The 17,933-nt window shown below is 35.6% G+C and overlaps 1 long non-coding RNA gene across 1 annotated transcript in view; it reads right to left on the bottom strand.

The window, feature by feature from the left end:
* Window positions 1-2,712: 2,712 nt before the first annotated feature.
* The window catches only part of LOC105746157 (uncharacterized), a 55,158-nt gene continuing 39,937 nt past the window's right edge, over window positions 2,713-17,933 (bottom strand). Inside the window, exons 3-4 of the long non-coding RNA XR_011646330.1 lie at window positions 8,574-8,750; window positions 2,713-5,372 (exon numbers count right to left, since the gene is read on the bottom strand). This is a non-coding gene — a long non-coding RNA (uncharacterized lncRNA). The remainder of the gene's footprint in view (window positions 5,373-8,573; window positions 8,751-17,933) is intronic.

Raw genomic sequence — 17,933 nt, 5'->3', positions numbered from 1 at the left:
CTATTAATAAGGACCAACAGAAACAGTTTGCTTTCAGCTGGCAAGGCCAGCAATATACCTTCAGTTTCCAGGGGGATATCAACTCTCCAGCCCTATGTCATAATATTGTCTGCAGGGACCTTTTTCATCTCTCCTTCCCACAAGACATCACACTGGTCCATTATATTGATGATATCATGTTTATTGGACCTCGTGAGCAAGAAGTAGCAATGACTAAACTTATTAGTAAGGCATTTTTGCATGTCAGATGATGGGAGATAAATCCAACAAAAATGCAGGGGACTTCCACCTCAGTGAAATTTCTACGTGTCCAGTGGTGTGGGGCTGTTGCAATGTCCCTTCTAAAGTGAGGAATAAGCTGTTGCATCTGGCCCCTCCTACAACCAGAAAAGGGCACAATGCTTAGTTGGCCTCTTTGAATTTTGGAAACCATATATTCCTCATTTGGGTGTGTTACTCTGGCCCATTTACCAGGTGACCAGTGGGCTCATGAACAAAGTGGCCATGGTGGTAGGGTCGGAGGTTATGTATGGGCTCAGCAACATGGACTTCCTTTACCAAGGCTGATCTGGCTACAGCCAGTGCTGAGTGCCCAATCTGCCAGGAGCAGAGACCACACTAAGCCTCTGATATGGCACCATTCCCTGAGGCTATCAGCTTGCTACCTGGTTGACTACATTGGACAACTTCCATCATGGAAGGGACAGCAATTTGTTCTAACTGGAATAGACATATACTACAGATATGGTTTGCCTTCCCTACATACAGTGCTTCTTCCGAAACTACTATCTGTGGACTTAACGAATGTCTTATTCACTACCATGGCATTCCACACAGCCTTGCTTCTGGTCAAGGAATCCACTTCACAGCAAATGATGTGTGGGAAAGGGCACACTAGTCTTACCATGTTGCCCATCATCCTAAAGCAGCTGGATTGATAGAACAGTGGAATGGCTTTTTGAAGACTCATTTACGGCACCAACTAGGTGGCAGAATGTTGGAGGGCTAGGGCATTGTTCTCCAGAAGGCTATGTATGCTCTAAATCAGCGTCCACTCCATGGTGCTGTTTCTCCCATAGCCAGGATTCACGGGTCCAGGGATCAAGGGGTGGAAATGGGAGTGGCACCACTCACTATTACCTGAGGTGATCCACAAGGAAAAATTTGCATCCTGTCCCTGCAACCTTAAATTCTGATGGTCTAGAGGTCTTAGTTCCAAAAGGAGGAGTGCTCCCGCCAGGGAACACAACAATGATTCCACTGAACTAGAAGTTAGAACTACCAGCTGGCCACTTTGGGCTCCTTGGTGCCTCTGAATCAACAGGCAAAAAAAGAAATTACTGTGCTGGCTGGGGTGAATGAGGCTGACTATCAAGGGGAAACAGGACTGCACCTATACAATGGAGATAAAGAAGACTTTTCCTCAAATACAGGAGATCCCTTAGGGCAGGGGTTCTTAACAAGGGGTCTGTGAGCTTTAATTGCAATTCAAAAAAACATTCTTGTAGGGACGTGTTGGTGCAGGTGTGATATATTTATTAAATAATACATAGTACAGTGTGGACTTAGTAAGGGGTCCATGGTTTTCACCTGACTAGCAAAGAAGTCCATGGAACAAAAAAGGTTAAGAACCCATGCCCTAGAGTGTCTCTTAGTACTACCATGCCATGTGATTAAAGTCAATGAAAACTGCAAAAACCCAATCCAGGCAGGACTAACAATGGCCCAGAATCTTCAGGAATGAAAGTTTGAGTCACCCCACAAGGAAAAGAACCACAGCCAGCTAAAGGAAGCATGGAATGGGTAGCAGAAAAAGGTAGGAATAAATACGAACTTTCAACCACGTGATCAGTTACAGAAATGAGAATTATAATGGTCATGGGTATTTTTTCCTTGTTATATTATGAGTATGTTTGTAAATGTAAATATAACGAGTATCTTTGTTTTCTTCCTTATCTTTTCCCTTTGTCATATGACATAAGTTGTATTAGTTCCATGTCGAAGTATTTAAGGATGTCAAGTTTAACAGTGAAGATTACCCAAGGACTTGCACCCTATTCTTGAGGGATTTACTGCACTTCTGGTTGTATGCAGGGCAGCTAAGTACTGTTAGGTGAAAAAAAAATACATATATATATATATATATACATATATATATATGTATGTGTGTATATAGTATGTATATATGTCTTATTTTATTTAGAGCTTAAGAATGGTTTAAGGTAATGTCTATGGCTGCTAAGCTGACAAGGGATAGACTATGATGGTTGGGATAATGTGTCAACTTGGCCACATAATGGTGCCTGGTTGTTTTTCAAGCAAGCACTGGGCTAACTGTAATACAAGGGCCTTTCATGGACTTTATTCATCAGTGAGTTGATTCCATCTATGGCTGATTACATCTCATTCAATCAGTTAAAAGCCTTCAAAGGAGAAGTGATTACAGCATTCAGAGAGAGCATTTCCATCTCTGCTTCAGACAGCCAGCATCTCCTGGGCAACTCATTGAGTACCTTCTTTGGAGTCCCTGGGTTGTAGTTTGCTTTAGGAATTTGGATTTATGCATTCCCAAAGTTGCATGAGACAATTTTATAAAAATTTCATACTATTTACAGATAACTCCTGTCAGTTTTGTTTCCCTAAAGAACCCTGACTAATACATAGGCTTTATATCATGAATTTTTAAAAATCAAAGAAATTTGTAAGTATTACTTTTTACATCATTTAATTAAAGGAGAATAGTATATGACAATAGCAATAGATAATTAAATTGAATTTGAAACAAAATGAGGCACTTCTAATTTAGGAAACTACTTAAATACAACAAAGTTTACACAACCGAGAACATTAGATTAATGGTGAAATGATGTAATTTCCATTCAACTGGAGGACTAGACTACCAATATGCAATACAGCCGTAGCTATTTCAATTAAAGGAAAGAAAGAACTCATATAAATACTGGAAAAGGAACTTTCATTCTGACCTGTAGATAATTTGACTGTTGTGCAGAAAACTGAAGAGTCTAATAAAAGTATGACTAGAATCAATGAGAATATTTGGTAAGACTGAAAATTTACTCTATTCAAATTTAAAATATTGAATACATGGAAACAGTATAACTCTATAAGAAGTCTAGAAAATAATAAGGACACCATACAAAACAAGCAAAGGATTTGGATCCTGGATATATATTTTTAAAACACCTACAAATCAGTAAGAAAAAACATGTGCAAAAGTCACAAGGAAAGTCACAATAAGCACAATTGGTCAATACAAATATCTGAATAATACTCACTAGTGATTAGAAAAATAAATACTACAGGGGGTGGTGGGGTTGAATGGGTCCTCATATATATTTTTTAATGTAATATTTTTATAAAATCAATTAAAAAAATACTATAGAAGTAGAAATATAGCATACTTATTTCACCAAATTGGTAATATGAACTAAGCTGAAAATGTATATAACCTATGCTTGAGCAATTGGAATTACAGACTGCTATTCACATATACTATAAAATGCTATTCACTGATTTTATAATAGTGAAAACTTTCTAACAACTGCATAAGGATCAAAGAGAAGTTTTAATTGCATTGGAATGTATTTATATAATAATTGAGTTATAGGGTATTTCCTCTTGTAGAAAAATAGCAGCCCTTACATTCAGAAAAAGGAAGCTAATTCCAGGTTCATGATGTAAGCTGTTTGCTCACATCCAATCATGGCTAACCACATGAAATAATGACTGAAAATTACCAAAGTCATACCTTTTGGATTTGGCAACATTTTCCAAACATGTTAGTAGGTATTAGGAATGGGGGGTTAATGTTATTTTAAAACGTTCTTTACTACAGGACTTTTATACATTTGTTTGGCTGATGATGAGCTTTTCATTTTTCCAAGTTTTAGTATTCATTACTTCATGAACTTGTTTAAACATTGAAGCCTTTTAAAAAATGCCATCAAGGACTAATGGTGTTTTGGGGGTAATACTTTAAAAAACTCTTGCATAAAGGTATGTCTCTGTATTTAACATGCATACATAGTACCCTGGGGGAGTAACATACTGACATTGCAATCTAATTCATGATGGTTGTCTAGCTAGAAGTGATTGAAAATGGTAAAATGTGAAAAAAAAGTGCCTTTTGTATTGAAGAAATCAGATAAATATAATTCAATCCATTCCTTAAGTCAAGTAGTTTAGAAAAACTAATGTATCTCGACCAAAAGTCAGGAAATTTTCCTGAAAGGGACAGATAGTTTAGGCTTGTGGTCCACATAGTGTCTGTTGAAACTACTGAACTCTGTTGCAAAAAAAGCAGCCATGCAGTATGTACATAAATGAGCATGTGTTCCAGTAAAAGTTTACAATAGGTAATTGGTCCATAGGCTACAATGGGCCATAGTTTGCTGACCTCTAGTCTAGACAGTACTAAGTTTGTATCAATTCTTTTGTTTTCATCCAGATTTATAATTAAACCAGAATAGTTAAGGCCTGGATATTCTAGATAAAAACTTTTTAAGTTCATAGTTCTTTTAGTAGATCCTTAGTTTCAGTTGGCTGATAGATTTTCTGTGTTTAGTTTCATAAGGGAAACTCATCAAGCTTTTGATTTTTAGGAACTATCCAAATACAGATTTGTTATTAAGTCATCCATGTAGCAACAAGTTGGAAAAAAATTTTAGAAGCATTTTTCTTCTTTAAGTTACCTGATATGGTATCTAATTAAGTGCTATTGTTAAAAGGGAGAGACTGTTTTCCCTTTTTTTTTATTTAAAAAGTTTTAAATTTCTAATATCTTAAGTCAACTTTGACAAATTACATTTTCTAGGAAAATAATTCTCTCTAGATTTCTAATTCAACTGGAATAAACATCAGCATTATCTTACATTTTAAAATGCTTCTCCATATTTAAGGTTGATGTTCATATATTTTTAACAGAAAAATTAAAAACCATTAGTTCAAAACTACTGTTACATTTAAATCACTGAAATCTACTTCTAGATGTATTCATTGTTTTTCACAGAAAACAACCACAACAAAACTTTTGCAGATTAGTATTTGGTTACTGTAGCAGTTTGATATGGTTTGTGATTTCCAAAAATAGATGCTGGATTATGTTTGTAAACTGGTCTGTACCTGGGTGTTATTAAATTATGATAAGGGCTTTTATTGGACCACATCAATCAAATGTCAGGAGGATGTTAAATCCTTGCCCTTTTGGTGGGCAGGGTCTCATAGATAAAACTACACAGAAGAGAGGAGTTAGTTGGAGTTTTGATGTTGGAGTCTTGATGCTGGAGTTTTGAGCTGGAGCCTGGGAAGTAAGCACAGAGGAGCAGAGCAGCTGAGCCCGGAGAGAATCAAGCCTGGGGAGAGAGACAGAGCTGGTTGCCTGATAGTTTACAGCTGGCCTTGTGGAGAAAGGCAAAGCCTAGAAAGCCTCACATTATACAGCTGACCTTGTGGAGAAAACAGAAGAGCTGAAACCAGAAAGAAATATGCCCCAGGAAAAGAGGAACTCAGGAAGCCTGAATCCTTGCAGATGCCAGCAGCCATCTTGTTCCAACATGTGGCAATAGGCTTTAGTAAGAGAAGGTAACTTATGCTTTATGGCCTGGTAACTATGTTTCTACCCCAAATAAATATCCTTTATAAAACCAACCAATTCCTGGTATCTTGCATCAGCACCCCTTTGGCTGACTAACAGTTACTAATCATTTTAGTTGTATTAATGCTTCCTTATATTGGCTTAGGGCTTATCTTGTTATTTTTCTAGCTTAGTGTTGAATGCTTATTATTTTATCAATTTTTGTCAAATGCCTACCAAATGTCATGCATTGAATAGGTTCTGTAAATGTAAACAAAAAGTTATGGCTTTCAATTGTGATTTGCTACATGCACTCAAGTATATAACATTTTCAAAGAGTAAAAGTTTGGCAATATCCCACAACTTCTGACTTACAGATACTGCATTATTATTCTTTTCTGAATAGGCATTAATTTCAAATTTAATTTTTTTAATTCATGACTTATACATGAGATAAATTTCCAAAAGAAGATGAAAAGTACACCATACTGATTAATATCTGTAAAATGGATTTCTACAGTGGATAGGTCTAGCAGTCACAAGTATAACCAAGTAATAACATTTGGCATTATTAATAGTGGGAATTACTACAACAGCACCTATTAATAAGTATACTTGCCAAAAATGTTTAATCAGAACCCAATGAAACCTCTTGGTTTGACTTCAGATTTATTGCAACTATGAGGAATAGAAGAACAAGATAAAAGATCCATAAGGAAATGATTTTTAAAAATCCAGAATGTTGATAAGGCAACTTTCCTGTACTCTTCAAAAAGCCAAAGTCATGAAAACAATGGTAAGGATGTTGTTCTAAACCAGGGATTGACAAGGTTTTTGGTAAATGACCGGGTAGTAAATATTTTAGGCTTTGGGGGCATATGGACTCTGTCACAACTACACAACTCTGCTTATAGTAGTTTGAAAGCAACCACAGATAATATGCTAACGAGTGAGTATGCCCTGCTCCAATAAAATTCTTGCATTTTAAATCCTCTCATATTTAACATTCTACTAAGATTTTATTTAGAAATAATTATTTGAAATTCAAAAAGAGCAAGTAATTACATGAAGCTTTTCTAAATTCATTCCACCCATTGAGACCTTACCTCATAATAATTTGATAATAGCAACATATATTGATATTAAAAATAGTGGCTAATACTTGTTAAATATTAACTATGTGTGAGATAGTTTTCTAAGTTTTCTTCATGCTGATAACAGCACAATAATGTATGTACTATTATCACCATTTACAAATGATTCCCAGAGGGGATAAATTTCACATAATGTCCCAATTGGGACATATATGTTCCAATGTCATGTAAGTTGTAAAGAGCAGAATGGTAATCATAAGTCTTCAGGTATGTACCATGGCTAACGGTTTCTCACATTTAGATTAACAGGGGTTTTCTGTGGTATGGGTTTTCTCAAGTTTAACAATAAGTGATAAGGGCTGGAAGGCTTTTTTACATAAAGCACAAAGAAGAAAGGGATTTCCATATTCTCTGAATTTTCCTCTAGTACAAATATTCTGATAATCCATAAATAGAGAAATGCTAGAGAAGCCTTTCTTATATAAAATATATTAAAATTATCTGGTGTACATAAAAATGTTCTCTGAACATTTGGATCACAACTAAAGAACTTCAAGCATTATTTATATTCTTAGTGGTTTATGCAGTATAACCATACCTAAAAGCCCTTCCACTTTCTTTTCATTCAAATTGTTTCTCTGAGGTATAAATCCACTGATGTACTGTACATTGTCTATTACATATAGACACAGTCTACATGTAATAGTCCTTACATTCATAAGTTTTCTCTGCAGTATGAATTCTCTGATGTACTTTAAGTCTTGAACTAAGCCTAAAGAACTTCCCACATTTGTTACATTCAAAGGGTTTCTCACCACTGTGAATATTCTGATGGCAACTGGTCATCCAGACACACTAAAGGCTTTTCCACATTCCTTACATTCATAGGGTTTCTCACCAGTATGAAATCTATGATGTATAGTAAGTTGAGGGCCACTACTAAAAGCGTTTCCATACTCTTTACATTCATGGTGTTTCTCACCAGTATGAATTCTTTGATGCTTTCTAAGGCTTTCAACATGACTAAACGCCTTTCCACATTCCTTACATTCATAGGGTTTTTCACCAGTATGAATTCTGTGATGCATTCTAAGCTTCCACCATGAATAAAGGCTTTCCCACATTCTTTACATATATACGGTTTTTCACCAGTATGAATTCTCTCATGTTGAATAAGTGCTGAGGCATGACTAAATGCCTTTCCACATTCATTACAATCATAGGGTTTCACACCAATATGCATTCTCTGATGGGGAATGAGTTGATAGCCACAACTAAAGGTCATTCCACACTCCTTACATTCATAGCATTTCTCTTCATGTTGAACAAGATTTGATGCACAACTAAAGGCCTTCCCACATTCTTTACATTTATATGGTTTCTCACCAGTATGAATTTTATAATGTACTCGAAGATCTATACCTCAACTAAAGGTCATCCCACATTCCTTGCATTAATAGGGTTTTTCACCAGTATGAATTCTGTCATGTTGTACAAGGTGAGAGGCTTGACTAAAGGTCTTTCCACATGCCTTACACTGATAGAGCTTCTCACCGGTATGAATTCTCTAATGTATTCTAAGTCTTCCACCTTGACTAAAGGCCTTCCCACATTCATGACATACCTAGGATTTCTTACCATTATGAACTCTTTCATTTTGAGCAAGGTGTGAGGCACGACTAAAGGCCTTCCCACACTTTTTACATTCATAAGGTTTCTCACCAGTATGAATTCTATGATGTACTCTAAGATCTGTAATACAAAAGTCATTCCACATTCCTCACATTTATAGGGTTTTTCACCAGTATGAATTCTCTGATGTTGCAGAAGGTTAGATGCATGATTAAAGGACTTCCCACATTCTTTACATTCATAGGGTTTCTCACCAGTATGAATTCTCTGATGTACTGCAAGGTCTGTATGACGACTAAAGGCCTTCCCACATTCTTTACATTGATAGGGTTTCTCTCTATTATGAATTCTCTGATGCAGACTAAGAGATGAATGTTTTCTATAAATGTGCATTTTTCCATAGCTGATTATTTCATATCTTGACTCCAAATCTAAAAGAAAGAAGAAAAAATATTTTGTTTTCTTGGACATGAAAAAGCTTATGTTCTATAGTAGAATTAAGAGAAAATTTGGTGACATACCAGAGATGAATGGGTAAATTATAGTTCTACAGTTTTAAAATGTAAAAGGAAAGCTCAGAAAATGATGAGAATTCCCTCCCAACCATGTGTCCTGCAGTTGTCCTAAATGATATTGCAGGGACAGATGCTGTTCCTTATATATCCTGCCATTATACACTGAAAGTATGGGGGGAGAATGTAAACTATTATCGATGTGGTGCAGCAGTGCCCCAAAATGTATTCGCCAAATGCAATGAATGTGCCACAATGATGAAAGAGGTTGCTGATGTGGGAGGAGTGGGGGTGGGGTGGGTATATGAGAACCTCTCATTTTTTTAATGTAACATTTTTTATGATCTATGTATCTTCAAAAATGTACAATTAAAAAATAAAAAGTAATGAGAGTTTATGCACTGGATTGCTGGTAAAGTTTAACAACCATTTCTACACACAAACACATACCACCTACCCCTTATTTTTAGTGTTTGCCAAACTATGTGCCATAAATACTACCAACCACAGCCAATTTCAGGAATCAAACATGATACTATTGAACCAAGAATCAGGAAAAAGATGTGCACATTTGGCTCTAGCAAGTTGGTACCAGCCAGCTCTAACGTACTACTCAGTTTATAAAAGAAAGTCAGGTCGGTAATTAGGGTAACAGTTTGAGTTTCTGAAATCTAGATGCAGATCAGAATATTTGAGGAACTAGAAGTAGGTCCTGGGTATCTGTTATTTTTATCGCCTCTATCCTACGATTAGGATGGAAACCGAAGTTTAAGAATTCCTATTTGAATGTTTTGGTTTTTTTTAGAATAAAACACTAGAGATTATTCATCTCTCCATATACTGATATGTTCTCCAAGCCTCCAACTTTGATGATAGGCGAGTACTTCAGGAGAAGGTGACACCTTCCTTCATGGAACTGAAAACAGCAGTTGTCCCAATAGTTACAGAAGCAGAGGGGGATCTGACAGGAAATGGGAGAAATTTAGGTTCAGGTGTTGACTCACACCACCACTGTTAGATAGCTAAGTGACAACATGCATGAGCTGCAATAGAATGTCCTTCATTGCACTGACATCCAATTATAAGACTATGGCTTCTGCTTCATTTCTACTTTTTAAATCACACCCAAAATTACTCTTCTGGTCCAGGGTAACCTAAAACTACATAGAAAAGGGAAAATGGGGCAAATATTCCAGCTTACATTTGTTGATAGAGGAAAAATCCACCACAACAGTTAAGCAAAAATAGAATGTATTATGGGATTTATTACATATATGGAAACAAAAAATATGACAACCATAGCACAAAATGTTGGGATTGAAAATGGAAGTATAGGGAAGTGGATTTGGCTCAACTGATAGAGCATCTGCCTACCACACAGGAGGTCCAGGGTTCAAACCCACGGCCTCCTGACCCATGTGGTGAGCTGGCCCACATGCAGTGCTGATGCGCTCAAGGAGTGCCATGCTATGCAGGGGTATCCCCTGCATGGGGAGCCCCACGTGCAAGGAGTGCACCCCTCAAGGAGAGCCACCCCATGTGAAAAAACTGCAGCCTGCCCAGGAGGCGCACCGCGCACACAGAGAGCTGACGCAGCAAGATGACGCAACAAAAAGAGAATAAAAGTGCATATTGTAAATCCTAGAGCAACCACTAAACAAGGGTGTATGTAATAAACTAATAGTGGAAATAAAATAGAATTCTAAAAAGTACTCAATTTAGCCAAAAGAAGCAGGAAAAGAGGAAATAAGGAATAATAGCAAGATGTAAATTTAAATCTAACCATATTTATAATTATGTTGAAAATGGTCGAAACTCTCCAATTAAAAGGCAGAGGTGGTCAATTTGAAAAAGGAAAAATCCAGTTATATCCTTTCTATAAAAACCCATTTTAAATATAAAGATACAGAGAGATAAAAGTAAAAAGATGGCAATATACCATGCATACACTGTGTATAAGAAAGCTGGAGTGGCTGTACACACATCAAATTATTAATATAAGAAAGGAAATGTGAGGCATCACTAAAGACCCAAAGATCCTAAAATGATAATAAATATTTTAAAACTTTGCCAATAAATTTGACAAAGTAGATGAAATAAAGAATTCCTTAAAAGATACAATTTGCCAAAACAGGCTCAAAATGAAATAGAAAATCCAAATAACCTGTATCTGTAAAATTAATTGTATTCATCATTAAAAACTTTCCCACAAAGGAAACTTGAGGCCTGGATTACTCCACTAGTGAATTTATCAAACCTTTAAGAAAGAGTAATACCAATCTTATACAAACTCTTTCATATAAAGGAGGAAGTAAGAATACTTCCTTGAGTCAGCATAACCCTGATACCTAATCTAACAAAAATAATACATAAAAATTATAGACCAATATCCCCCAGAAATTAGACCCAAAAATATCAGCAAACTGAACCCAGCATTTTATATATATATATAAAGGATTATTGCCAAGTGGGATTTATCCCAGGAACCAATGGTTGGCTTAAGGTTTAAAAATCAATCACAATAATACAACAAATTAACAAAATAAAGGAAAAAACCCATATGATCATTTTATCAAAGACGAGATACAGATAGTAAATGAGCACATAAAAAGTACTTAGCATCATAAATCATCAGGGAACAACAAATTAAAACCAAGAACAAGATGTACTGGTAAAGATGTAGAGCAATTAGTACTCACATAATTGCTAGTGGGAATGCAAAATGGTACAGCACTTTGAAAAACTGACAAATTCTTACAAAGTTAAGCATACCTATAATATGACCTAGCAAACCCAATTCTAGGGATTTACCCCAGAGAAATTAAAATTTAAGTTCACAAAAACTTATATATGACATTTATAGCAGTTTTATTCATAATTACCAAAAACTAGAAATAACCCAATGTCCTATAATGGGCAAAAGGATAAACAAAATACTACTACTCAGCAATAAAAAGCAAAAACCATTGATATGCAAAACATGGTTGAATCTAAAATGCATTATGCTAAGTGAAAGAACCCAGACTCAAAAGGCTAAATATTGTAACGATAATATTTATATGACATTCTGGAAAGACAAAAGGGACAGAGAACAAATCAGTAGATGCTAGGCCTTAGGATTGGGATTATGGTTTAAATACAGATGGGTGCAATGAAGGAATTTTTGGGGTTGAAAGAACTGTTCTGTGTTCTGATTGTGCTGGTAGTTGAATAATTATATTCATTTGGAAAAACTCATGGAACTATACACCAATAAAATTAATTTTACTTAATGTAAATCTTTTAAAAAATTATCATTTCAATAGATTTAGTCAAAGCATTTGATAAAATTCAATACCCATTCATAGTTAAAAACTTACAGCAAGTGAGGAAGGGAGAACTACCTCAATCTGACAAAGGGCATTTATGGAAAATCCTACAGCAAACAACAGTTTGTGGAATTATTGATCAGAAATAAAGCAAAGATGCTAGCTAACTCTTATCATTTCTACTCAACATTGTTCTGGACATCCTAGCCATTTCAATCAAGAGAAAAGAACTATAAGGCATAAAATCAGAAAGGAAGCAACTAATCTGTCTCTATTTGTAGATGATTGTTTACATATTTTCCATACAGAGAACAAATAGCATAGGAAATACTAGACCAATGAAACAATAGAAGACCAGAAATAGAGTCTTGTTTATACAATCATTTGATTTTTGATAAATATACCAAAGAAACCCAACAGGAAAAAAAATCTTTTCAACAAATGGTGCAGCAATGACAATTTCCATAGGAATAAACTGAACCCTGATCCTTACTCACACCATAATAAAAATTAACTTGAAAATTTTCATAGATCCAATTAAAAAAGCTAAAATTATAAAACATAGGAAAAAATCATCAAAAAAATCTTTCCCACTTTGGGGGTAGGCAAAGACTTTTTAGGCAGGATACAAAAGCAACAATCATAAAACAAAAATTTGATAAATTGGAATTCATTAAAATTAAAACTTGTTCAGTGTAAGACATGGTTTAGGAAATTAATAGATAAGCCACACTGTGGGAGAAAATATTTCTAAAATTAATAAAGGACCTATATCTAAGATAAATAACTTTTATACCTCAAATATAAGACAGTATTTTAAATGGGAATATATTTGAATAGTACTCAAAATGTGAATGATCTGTACATGAAAAGATGGTCAACATAGTCACCATGGAAATGGAAATTAAAATCACAATAAGATACCACTACATACCAACTAAAATACCTAAAAATAAAAAGACTGACAATAACAAGTGTTTGCGAGGGTGTGGAACAACTGGTCCTCTCATATACTTGCAAAGGGAATGTAAAATGAACCAACCACTTTGGAAAACTCTTGAAGTTGCTTAAAAAGTTAAACATACATTTACTACTCAACAGTGCCACTTTTAGGTATTTACTCAATAGAAATAAATATATATGTTCATATATAAAATTTGCACAAATATTTTTAACATCCCCAACTGGAAAAATCCCAATATTTATCAATAGGTGAATGGATACACAAATTGTGCTATATGCATAAAATGGAATGCTACTTAGATCTCAAAATCATTACACTGAGCAATTCAAACAAACCAAGAGTAATACTGTATGATTCATCTACATAAAATTTTAGAAAAAGCAAATGTAATCTATAGTGAAAGACTGTTGATCAGTAATTGCCTGGGTGAGGGTGGGGTTCAAGGCCAGGATTTATTGGGCAGAGATAGAATGGAACCTTTTGGGATAACGAAAATGTTCTGTATCTTGATATTAGGGGGATGTTTGAGTGCTTCCACTTTTTGACTATTCTGAATAATATTGTTAATATTTGTGTACAGGATTTTTTGTGGATATATGTCTTCAATTCTCTTGGATATATACTTAGGAGTAGAACTGCTGGGTCATATGTAACTATGTTTAATGTTTTCAGGAACTGCTGGACTGTTTTCTAACATAGCTGCACAATTTTTATATTACTACCAGCAATTTTGTTTCAATTTCTCCACATCCTTGTCAACACTTATTTTACATTAAATTTTTATTGTTACTATAGACATCCTAGTGGGTATGAAGTGGTATCTAATTGTGCTTTTGATTTGCATTTCCATAATGATTAACGATGGTAAGCATCTTTTCATGTACTCACTGGCTATTTGTATATCTTTTTCAGAAAAATATCTTTTCAAATCATTTGCCCAATGTGTTCCTGGGTTATTTATCTTTTTATTGTTGAGTTGTAAAAATTCTTCATGTATTATAGCTACTAGACCCTTATTAGATATTTGATTTGTAAATATTTTCTCTCATTCTATGAACTGTCTTTTTACTTTCTTCATAGTGTCCTTTTATAAAGTTTTCAAGTTTGATGAAGTCCTATTTATTTTTTCTTTTGTTGCTCATGTTTTTCATGTCATAAATAAGAAACAAGTGCCTAATCAAATGTCACAAATATTCACTCCTATTTTTTCTTCTAAGAATTTTTATCATTTTAGCTATTACATTTAGGTCTTTGATCAAATACCCCTCCCCCCGATATCTGCAATTCAAATGACAAGATCCCACACTTTCCCAGTGTTTTGATTAACCAGAAGGGGGGCTAATCAGAAAATTAGTTTGCTGGAATTTTGCTGGGCTTACATCTTTGACCATTTTGAATACATTTTTGTATATGTTGTATACAACTTCATTCCTTCACATGTGGATATACAGTTGTCACAGCACCATTGTTAAAAAAATCTATTCTTTACCTTGCTGAACTGTCTCAGTATGACTGTTGAAAAGCAAGTAACCATAAATGCATGGGTTTATTTTTGGACTGTCAATTCTATGCCATTGATCTATAAGCTGATCTTCATGCCAGTCCCACATTCCTCGATTACTGTAGCTTTGTAGTACATTTTCAAATTGGGAAGTGTAAAACCTACTTTGTTTTTCAGTATATTTTGTGCCCTTGCATTTCCACATGTAGTTTACCATCACATTGTCAACTTCTGCAAGGCCAGATAGGATTTTGATAGGGATTGCAATGAATCTGTAGATAACTGGCTAGTATTGTCATCTTTTAATCCATCATTTACATTAGGGTTCACTGTATTATACAATTATATGGTAGCTGTGTTTTTTTAAAAAATTAGTATTCTAGTAACATATATACAAGCTAAAATATCCCCTTTTAACCACATTCAAATATGTAATTCAGTGCTGTTAATTACGTTCATACAATTCAAATTATGTTCACAATGTTGTGCTACCATCACCACCATCCATTACCAATATATGTCTATCATCCAAACTCTGAAAATTAAGCACTGATTTCCCATTCCCTATCCCCACTCCAGCCCCTGGTAACCAATATTCTAGATTCTGACTCTATGAGTTTGCTTATTCTAATTGTTTCAAATCATTTGAGATCATACAGAATTTGGTGTCTGGCTAATTTCTTTTTCTGAGTGCTGGGGACTGAACTTGGGACCTCATATGTGGGAAGCCAGAGCTCAGCCACTGGCCACTGAGCCATATTGGCTCCCCTGAGTTGGTTTTTTCCATTTTAGGAGTCACTGGGAACCAAACCAGAAACCTCCCATGCGGGAAGCAGGCACTCAACTGCCTGAGCTACATCTGTTCCCACTGTCTGCCTAATTTCACTCAACATGTCTTCAAGGTTCATCTATATTGTATTATGTATTAGAAATGTGTTCCTTTCCATGACTGAGTAATCTTCCATTATATGTATATACCACATTTTGTTTATTCATTCATCTATTGATAGTCATTTGGGTTTCTTCCATCTTTTGGCAATTGTGAATAATACTGCTATGAACATTGTTGTGCCAATATCTGTTTGATTCCCTGCTTTCCGTAGATGTGAAACTACTAGGTCATATGGTAATTTTAAACTTACTTTCTGAGGAACTGCCAAACTGTCTTCCACAGTGGCTGCACTATTTTACATTCCCACCACCAATGAGTAAGTGTCCCTATTTATCCACATTCTGTCCAATACTTGATTTAAAAAAAAAAATAGTAGCCATTCTAGTAGGTGTGAAATGGTATTTCATTGTGGTTTCCATTTGCATTTCCCTAATGGCTAATGATTTTGAGCATCTTTTTATGTGCTCTTTGGCCATTTGTGTATCTTCTTTAGAGAAGTATCTATTTAAGTCTTTTCCCCACTTTGAACAGGGTTGTCATTGAGTTGTAGGATTTACTTATAAATTCTGGATATTAAATCTTTGTTAGATATGTGGTTTCCAATTATTTTCTCCCAGTGTATGGGCTGTTGTTTTACTTTCATATTGAAATCCTTTGATAAACAAAAACGATTCATTTTGATGAAGTCCCATTTATCTATTTTTTTCTTTTATTCCTTGTGCTTTTGGTGTAAAATATAGAGAACTTCTGAGAAAGATGTCAGTGTAGGGGGTGCCAGGATTCATTCTCTTCACCAAAATAACTATTAAACAGGAGAAACTCTCTGAAACAACTACTGTGAAATTCTAGAGGCCAGAAGAACACTGTACAGCATACAGGGAAGAGCAGGAGGAAGAGGCTGATAAATTACAGTAAAGAATTGTAAAGTGCTCTCTCTGTATGGTGGCCACTGGTACCCATCCCCTTGCAGCAGGCTGCCATGGGGTCCAGTTTCAGGCCAGTGGCTGGTGAGAGAAAGGGAAATAAAAATCCTCGTCATCAAGAACAGGGGTGTACACAATCACTGATTGGAGCTTCTGTTTAGTAAATTCAGATCACTGGGTCCTGGCTCTGAGGGCAGCCATTATTTTAACACTTCCAAGACAGGGGAGGTGGTGGAGATTTAAAGATGCAGGATTTCCTCGGGCTGCAAAGGAAAGTTAGCTGAAGGGCTGCATTTGCTGGGAGGCTGGGAAGCTCAGCTTTGGGGAGCTATTGGAGAATTTGTTAGTTCTCTCCCTGACCTGCTTTGGAGCTGGTCTTTTCCCCCTTCATGGGTCCATGGCCCTACTGTCACTGGAAAAGACTGAATTGGAAAAGTCCTCCCTGGGGTGACCCTCCTCCCAGAATTACCCTTCAGGCAAAAGGAACATGAGACAATGAAAGGAGTGTAAAAATGATAGTGGCTACCAATCTGCAGCAAAGGCCTGCTGGCTTCAGAATACCCAGGACAGGGAGGTTTGTATGCTGGGAAACAAAAGGACAATCAAACTCCTGTAAACAAGGGAACTCCAAAACAACTAACAAGAAGCCAAAGACAAGACACAGGCCTGGAAAGACAGGGAAAACTGTACAGTACTGTACAGTACAGTGCATTCACCTTGGATAGATTTTCCTGTTAGATAGGCTGAAGCTCAAGAAAATCTCTGTCTTATCACCAGCTGGTTACAAAACCAAGAAACAGACATCACCACCTCCACTCCCCCATTGTTTGCACTCCCTGTCTGCTCTCCCTGTCTGTTCATTCTGTGTCTTTGAGTCTGTTTATCTTTTTAGGAGGCACCAGAAACTGAATCCAGGACCACCCATGTGGGAGGGAGGCACCTACTTGCTTAAGCCACATCTGCCCCCTGCTTATTGTATCTTGTTGTGAGCGTTAACATTTTAAAATATTAAAATATATAGTATATAACAAAAGATTACAAGACAAACAAAGAAATAGGAAATAATGACCCATCCAAAGGAAGAATATAAAAATATGGAAAACACCTACATTGAAGATAAGAATGGGGACATACTGAACAAACCCTTTAAAAACTTGATCTTAAAAGTGCTCAAAGAGATGAAGGAAAGTACGAAGAACTACAGGCTATCAGGAAAACAATAAATGAAAAATATGAGAGTCTAAGTAAAGAGAATTTTGAAAAGGAGCCAAACAGAACGACTGGAGTTCAAGACTACAGAAACTGAAATGAAAAATTCCCTGGAGGGTTTCAAGAACAGATTAGACCTGGCAAAAGAATCAATAAACCTGCAAGATAAGATACTTGAAATGAGTCAGGCTGAGGAACAGGAAAAAAAAAAAAAGAAATATTAAGAGCAAAAATAACCTAAGACAGCTATAAGACACCATTAAGCACACAAATATATGTTATAAGAGTCCCACAAGGAAAAGAAA

This window comes from Dasypus novemcinctus, chromosome 18, assembly GCF_030445035.2.
Source record: "Dasypus novemcinctus isolate mDasNov1 chromosome 18, mDasNov1.1.hap2, whole genome shotgun sequence".
NCBI classification, from domain to species: domain Eukaryota; kingdom Metazoa; phylum Chordata; class Mammalia; order Cingulata; family Dasypodidae; genus Dasypus; species Dasypus novemcinctus.
This window is presented reverse-complemented; position numbering and strand designations above follow the sequence as displayed.